Below are 18,755 nucleotides of genomic sequence, written 5' to 3'. Positions count from 1 at the left end.
GTTCATAGGAAAGAAACAGAGCAAGTAAAGGATGTCTATATTCTGAGATATTTACATGTTTGTAAGACTGGTTCAGAGTGACTTTGTGATACCCTGTTCCACCTTTGGAAAATCACTAGAAATTGTACAAAAATAATTATAAGTCATAGTTTATATGGCTAGATTCCTTAGTGATTCTATTTTCATTAGAAAGAAATGGAAACATTATTCAAAGTTTTTATAATGATATAATCATTTTTTAGTGAAGAGAGGTCAGGTTCGCTGAACTACAAAATAGGGGAAATTTTAATGAATAAACTATACTAATTGACCAAACCAAAAATTCTGGAAAAATTATGGTAAGAAGATATATGAGTCTTGTTTCAGGGAAAATTTATGGATTTAAATTTAGAGTTTCATAACTAGATTTATAATTAATTTAGTGACTATTACTTAGATGGACAATTTTATTATGAATAGTGAAATAAATTGTTTTGATTTGTGTAAGTAATTGGAAAATTTTTAGTGCTCCCGGTTTGGTCCCGAACCGTTCCAATTGCATGTTTTAGGTCCTTGAATGCCATTTTTAGGGATTTATTGGATAAATATGAGCAAATTAATTTTTAAAAGTAAAAAAAAATTATGCCCTGAACAAGTAAGATAAGTCTGGTAACGCCTCGTGCTCGACTCCGGCGACGATCTTGGGTAAGGGATGTTACAAATCATCTTTCTGAGGCTGCTTGGTTGGTTGGCCACTGATAGTTATTACTGGCAATTCTTTCAATAATCTCGTAAGCATCGTTATAAGACTTAGAAAGAAGAGCTCCATTTGCTGAAGCATCCACCATCATTCTAGTATAAATATTGAGACCAATATAGAAAGTCTCCATTTGAACACAACAAGGAATGCCATGATAAGGGCACTTTCGTAATAAATCCTTGAATAGCTCCCATGCCTTATCTAAATATTCTTCATCAAGTTGCTGAAATGAAGTGATTTCATTTCGGATCTTGGCAGTTAAAGATGGAGGGAAATATTTCATTAAGAAACGTTCAACCAACTCTTGCCATGTAGTTATGGAACCAGACAGTAGGGAGTTCAACCACGTTGTTGCTCTATCTCTTAAGGAGTATGGAAATAATCTCAGTCTCAAGGCATCATCAGTCACCCCAACTAGTTTAAATAAGTCACTCACTTCCAAGAATAGCCGAGGATGAAGATGTGGATCTTCAGTAGGAATCCCACTAAATTGACCCATATTTTGCAACGTTTGGAACATGACCGGCTTTGGCTCAAATTGTTGTGGCTCGATTTAGGTCTCCTAATACTCGAATTAAGCTCAATCAATAAAGGAATGGCATATTGTTGAATGGCACAATTTCTGTCATTGGCAACAATGATCGGATTGTGAGTACTATAAGCGAATGTTCCTCCTGGATTTTGGTTTTGATTTTCGAAATTCATATCTTCGGTCCTTCCTTGGTTCACTTGTCTTCTCCTTTGTCAGAAAATACTTTCAATTTCAGGGTTTACAGGGAGTAAGTCAATGATTTGATAAATGTAAAATTAACAAAAAAAAGTAGACCAAAATGCAAAATTAACAATTTCAAAATAATGTCTTTTAAAACAGCCCCCGGCAACGACGCCAAAAAATTGGAACGACATAAATGTGCAAGTGTACACAATCACAAAAAGTAATAAAGTGACAAGTAGATGTCGAATTATCGTACCCACAGGGACTGTGAAAAGAATTATTTATGAATGCAATTTAAAACACTTTGGTAAAAAAATATTTTGTTTTGAAAAGGGTGATTAAAAAAAGTAAGATTTTAAAATAAATAAAAATAAAAGTTCTAATGCACGATTAAAAAATGTGATTTAATCAAGATGACATAATTGTGTTGGATTAATTACATTTCTTTAAATTAGAACTATTAAACTCATGTTTATGTTGTTATGAATAAATTCACGGCAACTCGGTAATTTGCTAACTTATGAATATACTCTCCTACACAAATCCATTCATCTCTTAACATATCCCTATGTTAATCCAATCGATTAAACAGATTCTAATAAGCAAACATGTTTTTGCACATACATACTCATTAAATTCAACTAATCTCTTGCATATTCCAATGTCAATTCAAACAATTAATTAAATCTAATAAGCACATAAAAGACTATGTGAGGTAACAAGGAATCCTTACCTTGAAACAGTTTAATCACAGTAATCTTGAAAGTTATGCAAGGCAAATGTATCGCCAGATACAATGCTAATTTAACCTTCAGCAAACTTAGAAGAATAAACATGCACTGATTAAGTATTGTGTCAATTAATTACAATTTCAATCCGTTTAAATAATTAATTCGTTAGTTCCCTCACAATTATAATGCAGGAATAACTTAGGCATGATTTTACTTAATCAAGAATTTTACCGAGGCCTATAACAGCATAAACACAATTTTAATAATTTAAGAGGACGAAATGCAATCAACCCAACACAAATTAAATTCAAGCTAAGCTGATTAAATTAACCATTCCAACAACATAAATATTTATAGATGTGTTCATCACAAAAATAACAAAATTTAAAGAGATAGGGAACAAGAATCAAATCCGGGGTTTTTCTGTGGCTTGACTGGGTTGCTCCTTTCTTCCTTCTTTGTTGTCCTCGCTGATCAAGGCTACTATGAACACTCAATTGCTGCTCCAAAATGGCTAAAGAAGATCCCTGTCTCAAGATGAGAAATCGGCAAAAGAGTAAGGAACTTTGAATGGGAAAATGAGAGAAAGTGGAGAGAAGAGAGAAAAGGTGTAAATGAATGAGATGTGTTTCAAATGATAAGCTTCATGGGTTTTTATAGCTGAATAGGGATGCTAAAAATAGTTAAAATTATCAGCCAAAGAGCCCTCCCTTGGCAAGCCACACATGTGTCAAGTTTGATGATTTCAAACTTGCTAAATTAAGCTTGGGGCAAATCTAGAAAGCCACTATTTGTGGAGGGGTTTGAATGTTATTTGAACAAGTCTTCAAGGGCCTCTTTGCAAGCTAAATAATCAGCCAATAATCTGATTTGGGTCAGCACATGGGGCGGTTTTGGGCTGTCCATTACTTGGTCGATTCGATTCACACGGTTCGGCTCAACTGGACCACTTTTCATAATTTATTAATAATAATTTATTAACCCAAATTAAATTGGATATAATTAAAATTAATTATATTATGAATTAATACACATAATTTTGGACCGTCTTAGGATTAAAATTAATTCGCCTTGATACTTCAAATTACTTCGCGGTTTTGTGCTTCTAGCAGTGTCTGCTGAGCCATTTTTCACATTTTGTGCAAATCTGTCGAAAATAACCAAAATTCATGAAAACTAGTTATAAAATTAATTAAAATTCAACATGTTCATATTTTAAGTACACTTTAATTATTTTATAAAAATTAATTATTTTTCGACAGGAATTTTTTATCGAAACTGCATGAATTTAAGTCAAAAGGGGCATAAAAAAATGTGTAAATTTTTGTGTTTCCAGTTGTTATGAAAAAATTCATGGCAACTCAGTAACTTGTTAACTTATGAACATACTCACCTACACAATTACATTCATTTAACATATCCTTATGTCAATCCAAACGATTAAATAGATTTTAATAAGCAAACATGTTATTGCACATACATACTCATTAAATTCAACTAATCTTTTGCATATTCCTATGTCAATTCAAATGATTAATTAAATGTAATAAGAACATAAAAGACTATGTGAGGTAACAAGGTATCCTTACCTTGAAATAGTTTAATTACAATATTCTTGCAAGTTATGCAAGGCAAGTGTATCACCAGATACATTGCTAATTTAACCTTCAGCTACCTTAGAAGAATAAACATGCACTGATTAAGTATTGTGTCCATTAATTACAATTTCAATCCATTTAAATAATTAATTCATTAGTTCCCTCACAATTATAATGCAAGAACAACTTAGGCATGATTTTACTTAATCAAGCATTTTACCGAGGCCTATAATAGCATAAACACAATTTTAATAATTTAAGAGGATGAAATTCAATCAACCCAACACGAATTAAACTCAAGCTAAGCTGATTAAATTAACTATTCCAACAACATAAATATTCATAGATATATTCATCACAAAAAACAACAAAATTTAAAGAGCTAGGGAACAAGAATCAAATCCGGTGTTTTTCCGTGGCTTGACTAGGTTGCTCCATTCTTCCCTTCTCATTGTCCTTACTGATCAAGGCTATTATGAACACTCAATTGCTACTCCAAAATGGATGAAGAAGAACCCTTTCTCAAGGGGAGAAATCGGCAAAAGAGTAATGGACTTTGAATGGGAAAATGAGAGGAGAAAATAAGAGAAGAGAGAAAGGATGTGAATGAATGAGGGATGCTTTGAATGACCAGCCAAGGGGGGTTTTTATAGCTGAATGTGGCAGCTAAAAATTGCTAAAAATAGCAGCCAAAGAGCCACCCCTTGGCCGGCCACCTATGTGGCAAAGTTGATGGCTTCAACTTTGCTAAATATGGCTTGGGGCAAATCTAGAAAGCCACCAATTGTGGAGGGGTTGAATTGCAATTTGAACAAGTCTTCAAAGGCCTCTTTGCAGCTTAAATAATCTGCTAATGAGCTGAATTGGGTCAGCACTTGGATGGTTTTGGGCTGTTCTTTTCTTGGCCGATTCGGTTCAATCAGACCGCTTTTTCATAATTTATTAACCCAAATTAAATTGGATATAAATTAAAATTAATTATTTTATGAATATATACATATAATTGTGGACCGTCTTAGGCTAAAATTTAGTTTGCCTCAATACTTCAAATTGGTTTTCGATTTTGTACTTCTAGCAGTGTCTGCCGAGCCATTTTTCACCCTCTGTGCAAATCTGTCGAAAATAACCAAAATTAATCAAAAATAATTATGAAATTAACTAAAATTCAATATGTTCATATTTTAAGTGCACTTTAATTATTTTATAAAAATTAATTATTTTTCGACAAGAATTTAATCGAATTCGCATGAATTTAAGTTAAAAAGGGTATGAAAAAGTGTGTAAATTTTTGTGTTTCGACCCTCCGGCTAGTAACTAGGTTAATTGGCTTATTATGCTTTGTTGGGACTCTTGTAATGCGTCCCTCGTGTCTTGTTGTACCTTAGCTAATTGGTCTTGCAGCTGCGCTTTCAACTGATCTTGCATGTCTTTCTGAATTTGTTTTAGTCTCTCAACCTTTGATCCATGGCTTTGGTTTTACTGCGAGTACCGTAACAATATTTAGTTTGCAGATTCTCGTTGATTTCCAAGGAAATAGTCATAATTTCGATTAATTAGGGTCTTTTATGAAATTTAATGCATGTAATGAAATGTAATGCTAATGAATGAATGCAAAAAGAGGCATTCATTCTGGTTCAACTCTATTAGAACAACTTTAATAGAAAACAAATTTATTTACATAAAATCGATACATTTTACATATACGGCCTTGCCCTAATACTCAAAGCCTTGACTTTCCTAAAAAGCCAAGCTAATTCCAGGCCCCGATTTGATTTTGATTCATATCTCAAGCTTAGCATGTCAGCTTGAACTGCTAAGGTTTGCAAATGATTGGCTACTTCCCGTACTTGAGTTAAAGCTTCGCCCATGATGTGATTTCTATCCCTGGTCTGACCTTGAGAGTGTTGGAGTTGCTCTTTCCAATGTTCATTATTAGTATTAAGAAGCTCAACTCGAAGTTCACAATTTTGCAGTGCTACCTCAAGCTCTTCAATCTTTCCCTTCAACTCTTAAATCTTAGTCAGGCTTGCTTTCAACTCAATCACAAAGTTGCGACTACGATGTTGACGTAGTGACCTTTCTAATTTCGCTACCCGGGATCTCGATCCAACTTGTTCATCTCGACTTTCTAACAAATCCCTTTTTAGAGCATCTTCTCGGGCTCGAGCATCTTGGAATTTCTTTTCCCATGGATCAGCTCTAATCTTTCCTACTTGGATTTCTTGCCGCCATTGTTCCGATGTTTTACCCAACCTGAAAGTCCTCATTGACAGACGCAGTTTTTTATAATCTATTTTTAAACTGTCCAAGTCTTCCTCAGCCTTGTTTTTTCCTTTCCTCATTTTCTCGGCTTCTAAATTTTGGACATCGACGTCTAATCCTAGCTAAACCTTTTCCTCTTCCAACTTTTCTATCCTTTTCCCCAACTCTGAATTCTTCTTTTCAAAGTCTTGCTTTACGATCTCTAACTCAAATGAGATCACTTGTAAGTGTTCTTCTATCGACTGGGTACTTTCTTGGCTTGCTGAAGAGACATTTTCATTGATTCTTTTACCCCACCACCAATCATATTCTGAGGTCATCATGGGATTTGCAAAAAATCTCTTCATTTTAAGAGTTTGCTTCCACGTTCTCGAAATTTCATAAACCTTTTTTTTTAATTGTCCACTTTGTACGCAAACTCACATTGAGCCAACCCTTGCGTTGCTTGTATAAATTGCCTCAACCTATACTATCTCAATATAAGTAGAGGGTCATATCCAATAGCTCCCCATATCCTGAGTAGAGGGACCCAATCAAAATCTCCACATCTGTATAAAATTTCATCAATGTTTATCCAAGGGGCCTTCCATTCAACGTCTTCATCTTGGAAGCTCTAGAGAATTGTCACCCGCTTTTCTTCAGAAATGTTGTCTCGTCTTGGGATAGCCACAAATTCTTTCAATGGAGAGTAGCCCTCAGAGAACACTCGATAAGAGACTTTTCCTACCTTTCAAAAATGGCTATGGAACCAGGCTAGCAAGAGTTCTGCACATTTGATAAATCTTCCTTCACCCGCTCTTCGGCATGCACTTAAAGATTTGAAAGTTTTAGCCAGAATTACTGGGACAGACGTGACCTTTTTGTCAAGCTAGTCAAATAGATCTAAAACTGCATCATCAATGTGCCCTAGTGCTTTGGGGAAGATAACTAACCCATAAATACTAAAAGCGAAAACGTCGACTCTTTTCCTCGCATCCGGATCTACCAAGATCTAATCCTGCAGACTTTTCATTGGATGCATTTACTATCCCCTTTTTGTTTAATCTGAGTCGCGACCCATTGCTCACTCAATCTCAGCTATGTTCATTAGTCTCTTTAAGAAAGTCGAGACATTGGCAGCTCTAGAATAAGCTTTGTCGACTTGGATCCACAGGCAATGGAGTAGAGTTGTGTACTCTTTTACGGTGGGCACCAAGTCTACCTTTCCAAAAGTAAAGCAGCTATAGGCGGGATTCCAATACTAGGAAATAGGTGCTTATCCACTTTGAAATCAAGTAAATAAGGTAAATCTCCATATTCACGGTTGAATAACTGTTTGATTTCGTCATCCCATTGGTCTCATATTTCTTTCAACTCTTAAAGATTATTCTGAGTCACACTAATGCGTGTGAAATCCCATAAATCCAACATATACCCCACCGCCAGGCTGTCACCCTTCTCTTGTTATGTTTTCTCAGACTATATTCATACGGCTGTATTGTCTTCCAATTTATCAAGAAATCCCTTTTCCATGACAAGCTCTCTATTTAGCAACTAAACGTGAATCAACACATTTTCCTATGATGAAAATGTAATGCAAACACAGTCAAAATGAAACAAGTCAATACATTTCATACAAAGCTAGAATACACAGCAAGAAATAATAAATCAAACATCTATTCGGGTGACCACTAAAGGTTTGATATGGTTTTACCTAAGGTAGGTTCTTTAGGACTCATTATATGTGGCTCGGTTCTAAAGTAGGGGTCCCTGAACCAGCAGATTCCCCAATCCTCACCCATTATAGGCTCATACGGATTGTGTTCAGTTCAGGGGAACACATTTCCCTATGGTTGCACGGAGATGAAGACCTCACGAAGACATAGGTACGAATGTATTCTAAAAGCAATCCACTATCCTATATGGAGGTGAAAACCTTACGAAGGAATAGCTTCCCACTCCCACTTAAGGGTAAAATGAAACGATTATGCCATGCAATATATGTGAAAATTACTAAGAGAAACTCAAACCAATAAAGCAGACATACTAAATCATTGTGTAACCCGAGATAACAAAGACATTATTTAACACTAAAATAAAACATGAAGGATAAAATAAATGAAGGGATCGTCAATTTAAACTGAATTATCAATTTTTGACAAAAAGACCACAAAGTAATCAACTCGCAGCTTGACTTTCTTATTTTTCCCCAATGGAGTTGCCAAGCTGTCGAAACCTTTTTGGAAATTGACTTTTTATTAAAAAATGAAAATGAAGTCGTCACCAATCCTTTTTATTTAGTTCTGATTGAACCACCTCAAAATTTAATCATAAAAGGTTAGGTTTACCAAAATGATGAATTTTGACCTACAAAATCTAAGAAAATAGGTTCGGGAGTCGGTTACGTATGAGGAAAGGATTAGCACCCTCAGAACGCCCAAAATTGGTACCTAGTTGATTACTTGGTGTTTTGATGTCGAAAATTAAAAATTTGAAAGGAATTTAAAATACGATCCCTCTTAGCATCATGTTATTTGATGGTATTGAAAGAAATCTAATCCAAATTGAATTTTTAATGAGGATTTGTCATTTTTAGTCGATCAAGACGAAAAATCATGACCCGTAAGTTAGGGCACAAAATCTCAAATTTTCAAAAATAAGGACGCTCTCCATTTAATTATAGCTCAAATCTTACAATCTTATTTATTTATTATTATTTTAAAAAAGAAGAAGGGATATTCAATTATTTTAGTTCAAGAAAAAATCGTACCTTGTAAGTTAGGGGCACAATTTATCGAATCCCCAAAATAAAGAATATCGCCTTGGTTTTAATTTCTTCTCATGAGTTATGTAAAAACGAATACATCAATTGAAATGATATGCAATTGAGCATAATGCGGGAATGATTAAATACATCTAAACACAATGGTTAACATGGTAATAACTATAATAAACTAAAATAACTACATAAAAAATAAAACATAGATAAAACTCTGAAATGACTATCGTAAAATAATAATATAAGAACAAAATAATGGTAGATACCATTATCAAATGGTGATGAAGCAGCTTTAATAATATATTGATGATGATAATAATAATAATGATGATAATGATGTAATTAATGTCATGTTTAATAATAAAAAAAACAAAATGATAGTAATAATAAATCAATGATAAAGTAAAAATTGTTTAATTTAAAGGGTAAAAATACAAGTAACAAAAATTAACACTAAATTAACTCTAAATTAAATTAAATTAAATTAAGAATACAAGAATACAATAAGAATAAATGCTTTAAATTAAAATAGAGGCCTAATCAAGCCTATGGTAAAATTTAAAGGATGAATTATGAAAATTTTAAAAATAAAGATTAAAGTAAAATAAAACAAAAAAATATAAGGGCTCAAAAGGCAAATAATCTCAGACCTAGCACATGTCACTCCCAAAGGTTGGTAGTATAAGGACTGGATTGAGTATATATAAAATTTAAGGCATAAATCGTAAAAAAAATAAAAAAATATAAAGGATATGTAACAACCCGATTTTGGGCCTAGTCAGAACAGTAGTTTTGGAACCACTATTCTGGGGCCAGAGAAATTATTTTAAATGTTACTTTATGTGTTATAGCATGATTATATGAGTGCATAAAAAATTTGGTGAGTTAATTTTAGCGTTTGTGAGCTTAATTGTGAAAAAGGACTAAGTCGCATAAAGTGCAAAAGTCCAGTTTTATTAGCTAAAGTTGTAAATTTACTATGAATCATATTGTGGAGGTCTTTAAAGGGAAAATAGACCCTTTTGAGAGAGGTGGCCGGCCATGGGAGACAAAGAAATAGAAAAGTCAACATTTGGTGGAAATTAGGTGATAAAATTGAATAAAATAAAACAAATAGGAAAAGTTGTCATTTTCTCATCTCTCTCCTTCTTTCTCCACCGGTTTCTCTTCAAGAAAACAGCCATGGAAGCTCAAAATTTTCAGCAACCTTAAACTCTTGCAAGTAAGTCTTCTTGGTGGTCTTTCATGATAATTTTTGTATTTTTGGAACCCCTAAAGCTTAATCTAGCTAATGGGGGGACTATTTTGTGAAATGGTTGATAGTCTAGGGATTTTCTATGAAAGGACTTATGTTGTTTTCTAAATTTTCAATGGAAGAAAATGAGTCTTAGTTGTGTAATAAACAACTTTTGTGAAAGGATTTTCATGAAAACACCTAATATGGACCATTTTGTAAAGATGGCAAAATGAGTGATAAGTATGAGTAATAATGAGAATTTTGGGCTGCTCCTAGTATAAAAAGAATTCGGCTAGGCTGGGGTAGTGAGCAAATTTGATAAAAATCGATTTACGAGCCTAAAGGTAAAATCGTAATTTATGTAAAGTCTAAGGGCAAAATGGTCATTTTTCAAAATTGTGAATTATAGAATGTTTTAATTAATTTAATTATTAATTGAGTGAATTTCATCATGTTAGATCAAGAAAATTGATATTTGAGCTTAAATCGGAAAGTACGAGTTATGGGCTAAAATGGAGTAATTAGCCGGAATTGCATTCGAGGTAAGTCCGTGTGACTAAATAAGCATGTTATCCATATTATTGTTAATATACTTGAAATCTATTTTGCTATGATTGTATTTAATTATATGTTGATGGAATATGACATTCCATTGAAACAAGTAAGTTCTATGTTAATAATGCAACCATATTGTTATGATGTGTGATTGAATTGATATTGCATAAATTGTTTTGATTGTGAATATGAGTACACATGATGAGAAATTAATGTAATAAAGACTCTCGGTTGAACATTAGGAATAGATTTGGATATTCATGTCATGACATTGGGTGATATGTGTGCTAGTGTAAGACATGTCTGGGACATGCATCAGTATTGAGACGAGAGCTAGTGTAAAACATGTCTGGGACATGCATCGGCCACGAGATATACAAGCTAGTGTAAGACTTGTCTGGACATGACGTCAGCTTATTGTGTGTTAGTGTAAAACCTGTCTGGGACATGGCATCGACACCGATAGATGAGAGCTAGTGAAAGACCTGTCTGGGACACAGCATCGGCCTCGATATATGAAAGTTAGTGTAAGACCTGTCTGGGACATGGCATCGAATTTGATGTGTTAGCCACTGTAAGACCATGTCTAGGACATGGGGTCGCCATCTTATCCCATGTTTGGGGCTATTGAATATCTTGTAGTATTCCAAATGGTTCAAGAGGAGATGTATGGTTTATATCGAGTGATAGAGCTTATGGCTATGTTATGAGTGGTACAGGCACTGACATGAAATTGATAAGATGTGAATCTAATTCATGTTGTATGATTGATAAGGAATGAATATGAGTAAGCATATGAGCATGTTGAGTAACCCAGGTATGTATGCCAAACTCATGAGAAATGATTTCGGTTTATGATACACATTTGGTCATGATGTAATAGGTAAGTCATGCCTGTCAGAATGATTTTGTGATCACATGTGATGACCTTATGATTATAGGTCTATACTTATAATGTATAAACATGTATTTTTATCAATGTGGTGAAAATGAATTAATAAGGTGTGATAAAGTGAAAATGAATTAATAAGGTGTGATAAACTTAGTATCATTAATTTACACTAAACCAGTTTTGGACAACAGCAGTAGTCCGGATTTGAAAATCCACCAAAAATTGTGGAAATTGAGTTAGAGCCTGAGTAGAATATGAAATTAAATATTAATGATTCTAGTTTCACAAAGAAGAAATGATGTAAGCAAAGGAATTTCATACTATGAAATATCTAAATTGTTGTGAGACAGAGTTAGAATGATTTCGAAATCCCCTATTTTGATTTGAGAAATTCATTGAAAATTGTACAAAAATAGTTATGGGTTATAATTTATATTTTTAGAATTCTTTATAAGTCTATTTTCAAGAGAAATAGACGAGAACATCATCCAAGTCCTGTATTATGAGATAATTATTTTTTTGTCAAAAGGGATCGGAACTGTCAAACAACGAAAAAGGGGTAATTTTAAGGAATAAACTGTACTTATTGGCTAGACCAAAAATTCTGAAAATTTTATAGTAAGAATATATGTGAGTCTAGTTTTAGAGAAAATTAGAGTATATTATTTGGACTTCTGTAGCTCCAGATATAAATAAATTGGTAACTATGACTCGAGAAAACAACATGACCAGAATATAAGTAAAAGTGTAATTATGGTTGTATTACCTTGAGAAGCATGTTGGCATATTGCTTATCATTTTCATATGGACTTACTAAGCGTGAAGCTTACTCCCTCCTTTCCATTTCTTTTATCTTGTCAGGTTAGCTCGGGGTTAGAAATCGTCGAAGGCAGCATCACACTATCAAGTCTCTACCTTTGGAATAATGAACCATAAATTAGAAATTTCAAGTGAGTGGCATGTATAGTGATCTAGTTTATTGACATGTGTTATTATGCTTTGGCCAAACGTATTGGCTTATATTGAGTTATATGTATATGGCCATGAGATGTGGCTCATATTGATTATGGCTTGTAAACCTAGCTATTCATGTCATGTTTAATCTTTATGATACGATTATGTTTGTTTGCCATGCTTGGTTGGTAATATGACATGTGTGTTGGATGTATGCTCTATGACCAATTGAGGTGGTCATAGTAATGTAGTAATTGCACGTTATAAAAACAACGTAATAATGGTTGAACATGAGTGCCCGATGCATAAGTTGGTAACCATAGTATAATGGTAAAAGTGATCGTCAAAATGACAAGTCTTATGAATGTGGATTAAGGAATCTAGGCTTGGTATTGCATGAGTAGATGCATAGCTTGTAATAGGACACATTAATGTTATGAAAATATCTTAATAAAGGTTGTTTAATCACTAAAATGATGCCATGATTTGTGGTTTTAATAGGCATAAGGTTGTAAGGGTTTATGGGTAACAAGAAGGCTTGGAAAATATCCTAAGTGTTGACTACACGGGCTGAGACATGGTCGTGTGAGGGACACGGCCTGGACACACGGGCATGTGGCCCGACTGCGTGGTTCAATTTGCATCCTGACGTCATAAACATAGAGTTACACGGACTAAGGACATGGGCGTGCCAAAGGCACACGGGCGTATCCCTATGTCCACACGGGCGTGTGACCCTGTTCCATGGGAAAATTTTCTAAGTTTTCCTGAAACTTCTCAAAGTTCTCAGTTTAGTCCCGAATTAATTTTGATGTATGTTTAGGGCTTCATAGGCCCGTGTATGGGACATTATGCATGTGTATGAAAAGTTTTGAATTAAAAAAAATTGCAGCCTGGTTTTTGCATGTTTGTGAACGATTAAGTTCGGTAATGCCTTGTACCCTGTTCCAGCGTCGGCCACGGGTAAGGGGTGTTATAGGATCAAATTGAAACAACATAGAAATATACAGGGACTCATAAGGTTATTTTTCCATCCGTGTCATTCCCTTAAGTTTGACAGTGGGTCAAAGGACCAAATCGCAAGGAAATAAAAATAACAGGATAAAAATGAAATAAAATAAAAAAATATGCAGGACTAATTTAAAAACATACTAAAAAGTGGAAGAACCAAAATAGAAAATAGCCCCTCCCTTCAAAAACATGCGGATCCTAGGAAGGGTCGAGTCGGATCGTCGGGTCAAACTCAAAACGACATTGTTTTGGGACTTTTGAAGTCAAGTCCAAAACGGCGTTGTTTTGGGAGCCTATATAAGGTAAAATTTATTTAAAAAATTTCATTTTCCAACCTGCTTTTTAAAATTTAAAAAAAAAACTTCTTTCCTTCCATTTTTTCTCTCAAGCTCCCTATGTCCAGCCATGGAGGCCGTCGCACGTCCGTCGAGGCTACCGGTCATCGATGATGGTGACTGCCGCCTCCGGTGGCCAAAAACCCAAAAAAGTCCGTTTTTGAACTCATTTTTTAAGAGAACGTGATTATTGGGTCAAAACAAATAAAAAAGGATCACAATCCTACCACAACCCTAAGAGACCTTTCTGTTTCTCCTCCTTTTTAACGCGGCTTCAAGCGAATCCCTAGGGATTCGACAGCCTTCTAGGCCAGAGAAGACCATCGACTACGGCAACGCAGGTAAAAATCCAACCTTTTGTATTTATTTATTTTATATATATATGCGATGTTCGAAATAAAAAGAAAAAAAAATAAAAATACCTTCTTCTTTTTTAACAAAAACTGTTGTAGTTTCTTTCTATCTTTTGTGCATGTGTAAAAAAATTACATGCCATTGTTAAGGCTTTTATAGTCGATTACATAATATTCAATTTCTTTTTTGCTTTTTTTGTCATTTCTATCTTCTATTCTCTATTCCTTTTTTCTTCTTTACAAGTATCCATCGCAAGGTCAACAATGATAGGGAGTTGCACCCATGCCATTTCGGTGAAACAATGGCAGGGGACAGTCCTCGAGCGACGTATTTGCTAACATGGCCAGGAGCAGCGCGCTTAGGGGATAGAGGTGGCTAGGGTTTCTGAAATTTTTTAAGATAGTGGGCTTTGGGCTTTTTTTTATTTTAGGGTTTTTTTTATGGGCCACCAATTTTTGTAAATGAACTTTAGTAATGGACTTTTTTATTATTTTTATTTATTTGTTTGTTTTTGTTGGGCAGGACGAAATTGGGCCATTACATACTTACTATTTGATAACGACTGTGTACACTTGCACAAACCCCAGTCTTACACCCACACTCGAAGTAGTTCATGTTAAGAGAATAGCGGAGAAGATTGTTTGGTTGAAAATTTGGAACAACGAACATCCGCTAAGCTAAAAACACAGGTATGAATTCAGTTAAGGTTTATTGCTATAAATATCACAAATTAGGTTGAATTTCAATTTTTTTTATTTTTCATTGTGCAAGAAAACCGTTTTCAAACCGGTTTTTTTTCCACATAAGTGTTTGGTATTGATGAATTGAATGGAATAATTGTATAGATCAAGAATTGGATCAAATCAGAGATAATAGGAAAAAGGCCAAAATTATAGAATAGTCCTTGAAGGTTCAATTTGTTTGTTATTTTGATCAGGTAAATTCATATGGAACTTACTACTGTATTTTATGCTATGTTGATTTTGTTCTATTACATTTATGTGTTAGATTGAAGTGAATAGTAAATTCTACACTAATGATTTGAAATATACTGAATTGTAAATTCATGAGAATATTGGTTATATGGAAATAGAAAATGTTGTAAATGAGATTGTTGACTGAATATATGTATCATATGGGAAATGAAATAGTGAACAAGAATTGATAATGTCATTTATATAGAAATGGTACTCGAGTGAACTTAGTAAAAGGTTAGGATACATATGGCATGTTATTAGGGTTATACACATAACTGAGTAGGGATTTACATGATGTTATAAGATCTAGCATTTGTTGCAAATTCTTAGATTATATGTATTGTAGTTTTAGCCCAGACGAGTAACCTCGATACGATGTTAGCTTGTGTAAGGAAATCTGTTAAAACATCAACTTGTGTGAGCATTACATTCAATGTATCCGAGTTTGTTTTACTATAGTTTCATCGGGCAATGTTCAATTGATTGGAAATAAAATTTAAATCATGAATTGAAAATGAATTGGCATTGAAAATACTTGACATGTAGAATGTTATATGATTATGTTTTAAATGTTGACAATATTTACGATTTGATAACGTAACTAACGTATTCGATTTGTGGTGATGTTTCATGTATATATATGTATTAATGTTCCAAGGAAAGTTAATTTGGTAACAAAATAGAATGATTGTTTATGCTTAAATGATCAAGGTAAGATTTAGTTTCCATATGATCTTACTAAGCATCCTATATGTTGTGACTTGTGAATATGATATGCGAATTGAGCAAGTATACACATCAGATCAAGTAATAATATGAGTGAGTATCGTTCCCACGAGGATCGGATTGAGGCACAAAAGTGGTCAAGTTATTATAATAAAATGCAATTAATGCTATGGTAAGTATGCAGTGGCAATTAAAAGGAATAATGATGTATGCAATATGTGGAATTAATGAATACTTGGAAATGCTATGGCAAAACGAGAGTAGAAATGTAATGGCAATTATGAAAATGATTATATGAATAATATGTAACTAACACATAAACAACTAAGTATGTGATGGAAAAGATACTAGGGCAAAAGATAAGGGTTCTGCGATGTTGAGTGGGAAGGTCGGGATTACTAAGAATCTATTTTGCCTGTCAGCAATGCCTCAGCAAAATCATACTTAACCTACTGCTCAGAAGAGTTCTAAAGTGGACTGCTTCTTTCAAGAGCTAAGACCTTAAGTTACCTTGTCTATGTCCATAAGCCTTTAATATGGTACCTTACACTGTTTCCTTCTGTATGAGCGTTGCCATATGTCTATAGTCTACTACAAGTATATGTCAAGTATTTGTTCATATCATTCAACCACAGTCTAACTAATCTAACCTTTTTAGAATTTAGATTAATTTAAGGGTATGTTGCACAGTCGACTATGTCTAAGGATTGCTCACATACAATTTAAAGAATAAAACAATTGAATGAAACAGTAAAAAATTTAGATTTATATTGCAGCCATTAAAGACAGTTAAAGTTTCATCAAAGTAATCCCGACCCTATGAGATTTAGCTTATAGGTTGGCAAATAAAATTAAACTCAAACATCATTTTCATCACTCTAATTCATGAAGGAACAAATTAGAAATAATGGAAGAACATCGGGAAAGACAACGTTTACTTGCCCAATCCACACTCCAGCTGCGCAGTGTCTTGAGGTGGCTGAGAGGGACTACCTTTGTTTCTCCCCTTCCTCTCTCCATTCAGTCGTTACCTTCTTATTCCACCTAAGGATCTTATCTTTCGTTCACTCTCTAGGGTTTCCTCATTTTCTTCTTTTTATATTTTTTTTCTTTTTCAGGATAATTCAAACAGCCCAAGATTTATCTGCTTCTCTTTTCTCGGCAGGTTTATTTGGTACAACTAGAGTTGAGCTAAAATTGATATGCGTTGAATGCTAACTAGACACCTTCCCAGCATTGCCACAGCATACAAGTTGGCAATCTGACCACCCTTTTACCTTGACAAAACTTCACTACTTTATTTCTTGTTCCTCACCATGCACCTGCCAATACCACAAAACACAGCCCTTCCACAAGCAATTAAAAGTACCTAATATTTAAATGCAACCCAAGTTCTAATGCAAAGCTAAAAATACTAATGGTATATCCTAAAATGCAACTAGATGTACTTAAGTACAGGAAATTAACTAGGTCCAAATGTATGAAATATAACTCTTTTCAAGAGTTACCATATGCTTACCCTATTTGTTTTTCTTTTTTTCTTTTGTATATTGTCACCTTGCAAAACACGTCAAGTCGAATCATTCTGAAGCTCATACTATCCTGTCACCGAATCGGTAGATATTTGATCGTTTTGAGCCTAGGGTTGTAGCATGTAGATAAGTTTTTTGGTATATTCCTTAATGTAAAAGATGTCTTGATGAGCTTAGTAACTTGTGATGATTTGGTGTTGTGATTCACATATGGTGATGTATATGTATGTGTGCTTTTAAGCTAAAAGATGTGATGATTTATATTTATATGTTTGGCTTATGGAATGGTATAAACTGAGGAAGAATTGGTAGTGTGACACCCCAAACCTGACCAAAATGGACCAGCCTGAATTCCAAGCGTTACATTAGATATCATAGCGGCTCTCCAGCTAATGACCACTTGACGCACACCCCTACCTTATAACACCTCATTTATGACTAATTAACAATCATTTATTAACGCGCAAGAAATTTGTGAACCATTTTTAAACTTTTTCTATATATTTAAACCTAAGGGTATTTTGGTTATTTTACCACCTAAGGTTAAACTATCCCGATTTTGTTTCTAAATAGTTACTAACCTTCTATTAGTCATATTATGCAAGCCCTAAAAATTTTAGCTTAATTCAAGTTCATTTACTATGTCTAATTCAAGTTTTATTATTAAGGACTAAATTATAACTTTTACAAACTTTTAGTACATTTTTCAAATTAAAAATTAAGAGTGTTTCTACCAAATATTAATAGTTACAAGTCTAATCCTAAAATATTACCAAGTTTCCCTATCATTGAAGGCTTCAATTAATCTAATCAAGTTTTATGACTAAATTATAAATTAAGCAAATTAGAATACTAGATTACAAAAACTAAAAATCTAACCCCAAAAACTCACATAGCTATTTCCTCAGCCCGTGTGTTGTTTAAAACCTTGATTTTACATATTCTACTTATCCATTAAACTTGAAATAGCTACAATTAATTATCATAAACATTCACACATCTCCAATTTAATTTATTTACAACAAATATGCAACAATTAATCAAAATTTAACACCCAATTACATGCTTAGCAAACACCAATTAATTCACACAAGCTACATACTTTAGCCGCAAGCAATCTACTCCATGTAAGCTTCAATTAAACATTGTTATTAATAAATACATGCTAGATACACCGTGTTAACAACCACCATACGAAAGCTCATTAACATACCAAAAATCAAACATCAATTAAACATAAAATCATGTACTAAAGCAATTATAAAATCACCAAAATTAATGTCCAAAATTTAATATCCAATGTCCATTACAAGTAAAATAACACTAGTCCCAAAAGCATCACAATGCCCCTATATAGTCTCTAAAGTAAATTTCTTAGG

The 18,755-nt window shown here is 33.7% G+C and overlaps 1 non-coding gene across 1 annotated transcript; it reads left to right on the top strand.

The window, feature by feature from the left end:
* Positions 1–885: 885 nt before the first annotated feature.
* LOC121231756 (small nucleolar RNA R71) lies at positions 886–992 on the top strand. Its single transcript, XR_005929811.1, has one exon. It is a non-coding gene; the product is annotated as a small nucleolar RNA R71 (small nucleolar RNA).
* Positions 993–18,755: the final 17,763 nt, after the last annotated feature.

This window comes from Gossypium hirsutum, chromosome A06, assembly GCF_007990345.1.
Source record: "Gossypium hirsutum isolate 1008001.06 chromosome A06, Gossypium_hirsutum_v2.1, whole genome shotgun sequence".
Classification (NCBI taxonomy): Eukaryota; Viridiplantae; Streptophyta; class Magnoliopsida; order Malvales; family Malvaceae; genus Gossypium; species Gossypium hirsutum.
This window is presented reverse-complemented; position numbering and strand designations above follow the sequence as displayed.